Raw genomic sequence first — 5,945 nt, 5'->3', positions numbered from 1 at the left:
AACTTCTGTAAATTTCTTTAAATCTTTAAGGCTCGCGCTAATTTTAGTCCAGTAGTTAAGACTCATACAACATGGAATTTATATAAAACGAAAAAATCAACAGTGTTATAGGGAGGTCGACTGTATTACCATCTAATTCTTTTCTTAATCAGTATTAACGCTTTTCGGGCTACAATTTAAAAAAATTATAGACCTGTAAATTCCCACTGTCCTCTGTCCGTCTATCATTCCTTAATCTCAAAAACGGAGTTAGGTAGATGAAAGTGGACATGATATCTAAAAAGGTAAGAGACAGGAGGCCCCAAATAAATATATACAAAGTTCCAATACACACGAGAAGTCACGTTATTTTGAAACTTTTCCCCTGAAAAGTGTAAATAGATGACCACCATGATTAGTATGCTAGCAGGAAAAGTACGATGTATAGGGGCAACATACAAATAATTTTTAGTGGAAAGCATGTATTTTAAATTAAATAAATTAAAAATATGATAAAAAATTTCAGCCCGGCATGGCGACGATGTCACAATAAATATATGATTCTCTGACTTAGTTTATGAAAACTTGTATTAATAAAAAAGCAAAGTTATTCGAATGATTTTGGCACATTACAGTACATAAAAACGTTTTATAACGTTTTTATGTACTGTAATGTGCCAAAATCACACAAACATATATTTGTCAAAATTATATGCTTTATTTGAACCTCGTATAGGTAGCCTTACGAGAGAAAAGTATCATATCTGCTTCTTGAAATTATCATATAACCCTCTCAATCCGTTACATTACGTTCTCTATTCGTAGGTTTTCCTATGTCAAAATCTTTTAAAATTTTTATCTGTGAATTCCTTCTTACAAAAAAAAAATAATTGTTTACAGCCCATTTTACAAGGTAGATTTTATGACTTCCACTTATAATATACGGAGTAAAACAAAGCTCTAAATGGGCATAATTTTTTAAAATCTCTTTTTCGCCCTATATGGTCTAAGAGTGCCTCTTTTATTATGGATTCATTACGGGTTCGGCCAGATCCACAATGGGGGCAGCCGGGTGGTCAGGAAGAGGACTAACATATCTGACTGACAAATTCGAAATAATTACGATAAAATTATACGTGTTTTGGAAATGTTGAGTGGAATTAGTCTAGAATCAGTTAATTTTATAGAAGAAAACCTTTCAAACAGCCTTAGTCCGTAAACTTCCCACCTATCGGGCTGCGATTGGCTCATGTATTTAATCATTCCTACAACGTAAAATTCGATTAACGTGGAACGTATCTAAGCGTTATAGGGGGGTCTACTGTATTACAAAAAATTCTAATATTTAACTATCATAATAACTTCACCAAATTTAAGTCCATTGATTTTTTAATATAACTTATATAATATGCTTGTCCTTTGATTTTTCAATATAACTTATATAATATGCTTGTCCATTGATTTTTTAATATAACTTATATAATATGCTTGTAAATTAATGAATTGTAAGTACGAAGGATTTTTAATTTCACGATTATATAGAATCAATCAATATAATGCAAATTAATAGAAATCAATTGTTCAATGAAAATTTTTTATAAATCAAACACTTTAATGCTGCAGTTGGCTTAGTCTATTCTTCGATTCACTTACATGCATTGCTCGACCGTGTTTTCTGTTGAACTGTAGGCCTACAAAAATTCTAAATTAAAAAGTAATTTTCATTTTAAACTAAAAATGTAGGCAATTTTTCTAATAACACATTTATTATATTGCATTATATCATGTAATAGAATCGATTACAAATTCTGATGGGTAAGAATTAGTTTTATTGCTATTTTATTTCGAACGACATCACTTGGCATAATTAATTTGTAACTTACTGCAAATTACTTTTTATTATCTATAAATTGTAAAATTAATTTCTCATTTATTATTCTTTCTCTAAATTATTCTCATGAATTCAAACAGAAATTCAGAAATGTGCTTAAATTGTTTTTTCCATCCCTTCTTGGTCTCAGCTTCGATTTTTGGTTACGAACCTTTTATGAAATGTGGTTGCATTTATCGAATGCCTTCTGGTTCATTCCTTGAAACCTTCAAAAAGGTGTATTATTACATGGTCGAGGTGTTTTTATGGGGGAATTTTTTTCTAACTTTAGCTCATGCGGTTCCTAAAATAAATCGATATGCTCCTTGTTTCGGAATTTATCATATTTTCGGAAGTGATGTCATTTTTAACAAACTCATTTCGACACTCTTCAGTTTCGGGTTTGCGTTTAATTTCAGTTGGATACAAAGAAAGAAAATTTGCTCGTTCTTAAATGTACGCATTTTCAATGAATCAGAGAAAATAAAGATGCAACGATTCTTTCGCAAAATTTGGATCACAGGCTTGATTCTTACTTTTGATTTTAATGTTGCATTTCAGTTTTTTAATTTGTTCATTTTCTATCCATTCTATGATAAAATTTCGCATTTCAAACACGAAAGATTATTCTGTAGTTTAGACTTCGGTATCTGGGTTTTCTTTTTGAGTGGTACATTATTTCACTGCGCTGTAATTGTTTTCTGCGTGTGTTATATGGTACGAAAAGGATTCCTGAATATTTCCGAACATCTTCGAACACTGAAGTTCGATTGTTACAATTTAAAAAATGAAGTAGAAACGATTATCATTCAACACGATAATTTATGGGTATTTATGAGCAATGCTAACGAAACTTTGAATTATCTAGTGCTTATATTATATGCACTATTAATGTTAGAAACGAGCCTCATGTATGTCTCCATGTTGTCTTCGAATAATTTTCTGGTGATAAAATTAACAAATCTAATCATTTGTTACGTATATACTGTCATATGCGTTATAAGCAGCTTTTTAATGGCGTCAATTACATCGGCAGTAAGTATATGTTTATTGAATATTCTTATTGGTTTCATAATGTAATAAAAACCAAACAATTTTCTTTGTAGATGCAGAATTCGTTTCAAGATATTAGAAAATTTTCTGCTTCGAATTTGGATATAAAATACAAATTAAAAGTATGAATCATTTCAAATATTGTTGTTTATTTTATAAAAGTAGGAATTAATAATTCGAATTTCTATTGAACAGATTGTAAACTTCATGAAAAGATTTGGAAAAGTTTCTCTGACATTTTCTATTGTGGGTTTCTTTTGCATCACAAAAAAGTTTCCTATTAAGGTAAATTTTTGCATTACACCAAAGACTAGTGCTATCAAATAATTTGTTGAAATTTCTAATGAATTAATGCCTGGGCTGTCATAAATGCTAAGTTTAAAACTGTTTTATTGGTGGTTTGAATCTTTCAAACCACCAATAAAGCATTTTTTTATATATACTTGTAGATGGCGAGTTGTCTTCATTCCATATTTGAAGGATTGCTGAATATCAGAAATGTCCAAAATCCAGAAGGAAAATGTAACAAACCGTCCGGAAACGATAATTTCTTTAAAAATAACGAATCGATTATTTTTAATGGTTTTCCGGGATTATTCAAAAAAAAAATTTAAATGACTATTTATCAAGTTAATATGCCATTAAATTTAGTATAAAAACTAGAGAGAAAGACAATCACGTTATTGATAATGAACATTAAGAAACATGCACCAAAATACCTGAAAAAAATACTTTGAAATGCAAGATAATTTCTTTAAAATTTAAGCTTTTTATTTAGATTTATTTGCATAAAGTACGAGTATTTTAAATTATTACACTATATGGCAAATAAGAAATGTTATAGAAAGATGTATCGATTTATATATGTACACAACGTAATCACGTAGTATGTTTTCTATTATTAAGTGTTGTATTTAAACAATTTAGCAAATACACGTGTAAGTTTTACTTGAATATGATGAAGATTTCATAGTAATGAACTGCAATAGATTAATGTAAAGTACAATAAGCTGTAGTGTAGAATTACGTAATATTTATTGCTATTGTAAAATAATGTATTGCAGTTTGCTTTAGTATTAATTTATGTCAAAGAAAAAATTCACAGTATTACTAAACGTTAATAATAATAATAATAATAATTTTATCATTTGCTCATTAGCTAAATAGGCTATGTTCTAAACATTAATTGAAAGAATGTTTTAGATTGTAAGGCTTAATTTGAATAAACAACCGGGGCTAAATCTATGGTTAAGATATCAAATTAAAGCTCCTATCCTGTAGATGATGCTAATGAAGAAAGATTTCAGAAAGATACAATGGTTTAGGTGTGGCAAAGTGGCAAACTTACAATGTTAAGTATACGGGACAAGCATGTCGGTATCTTGCCTCCTGTTAACTTTAGCCCTAGTAATTTATTTATTTTATTTTATTTGTGTTTTGCAATTTAACTATTGTAAATAGTGAGATCAATAAATGTACATTTTGGTTATTAAGTCTGTTGTTTTTATCAATCTCCTAACTCAACCTCGCCAATATCCTCAAAAGCACGAGCAACGCTGGGCACACGCAGCTAGTTATAGGATACTTTACTAGTGAGAGATTGTATGGGTCTTAACGGGTGGAGTTGCTCCTTTTATCTGTTATTTACTTATTTATTTTTGAACAAATGACATACGTTGAATGCTTTCTTATTAATAAAAACAGACTTGAAAATTTTATTTGCTGTTAGTAAAAATAACATTAATTTTGTAGAGGAAGGGCCCCAAAGTTTTCTTCGGCCCGGCGAAAAATCGCCATCTCCCTCCCACTGTACATACTAATTTTACATAAAAGAAATTTTAATGCTGAAAAAATCATTTTAATAGACAGAGGCACTTTTGAAAGCTGCTACCCAGCAGACCCACTGATCATAATGTTCATCATATTAACAGCAGCCGGTAAATGAGTTTTTCTGCAATGGTATGAGGCTTTTAACATTTTGCAATTGTATGTGCCACCTTTATTGCTGAGTTAATGATTTGCATCAGGTCTGCTGGATCTCGCATCTTATCACACTGGATTGAAAGTGGATGTAAATTTATGAAAATGTTATATTTCTCGGCGCCCCTGTAAGGAACTCGCGGATCTCTAATACTTTGCGGCGCACACTTTGTGAATAGCTACTTTATACTGTTTTTATCGTTATACTGTTATCGTCAAAAATTACAATTATACCGCTGACGTATCTTAGTAATTATTATTCCTTGTATATTTTCAATTTTTTTATGAATATTTATCATTGGTTACCATAAATTTAATGACAAAAAAGACAATTATTTTGAATTGAACAAAAAATACTTCTCCAAAAAGAAAATTATTTTCAGTTGAACATAAAAAATACTACTCAAAAAGTTTATGAAAACAAAAATCTTCCTCCCTCTAAAAGAAGAAAACCTTATAAATTTTCATAATAATACTTCAAAAAACAAAAACGATTAATACAGTCGACCCCCTATAACACTGTTGATTATTCCGTTTTATATGAATTCCATGTTGCACGAGTCACTTAGATTTTACAAATACGCGTGCCGGGCTGTGAACGGCTCACGTATTTGTAAAATCTAAGTGACTCGTACAACATGGAATTCATATAAAACGGAAAAATCAACAGTGTTATTAGGGGGTCGACTGTAATTTGATCACTTAATATAGTTGTTAATTTGTTCACAAAAAGACATGCAGCTGAAAAACGCCAATGGTTTGATTTTATAAATTATATTAAAATAAATTGTTGTAAAATACGAGTACAGTAGAGCGTCGATTATCCGAAAGTCAAATATCCGAAAGAATTCCGGTCGGAAATTTAAATTTTCGCTAGTGATGTGGCGCTGCAATTTTTGGCTATGTCTTGGCTATATTTGAGTAGCCCATACTTAAATATTTTACGTTTTTGATACTAAATTAACTTCTGAAGTATAATTTTTTATTGTTTTTATATTTTTCAATATATTTATTTTGTTTGTACAAAATAAAAAAAATAATTTTTAACGATACAATAGTCTTC

This window comes from Centruroides sculpturatus, unplaced genomic scaffold, assembly GCF_000671375.1.
Source record: "Centruroides sculpturatus isolate CEXI.00-Female unplaced genomic scaffold, Cexi_2.0 scaffold114, whole genome shotgun sequence".
Taxonomy (NCBI): Eukaryota; Metazoa; Arthropoda; class Arachnida; order Scorpiones; family Buthidae; genus Centruroides; species Centruroides sculpturatus.
Note: the sequence above shows the minus strand (reverse complement) of the source record.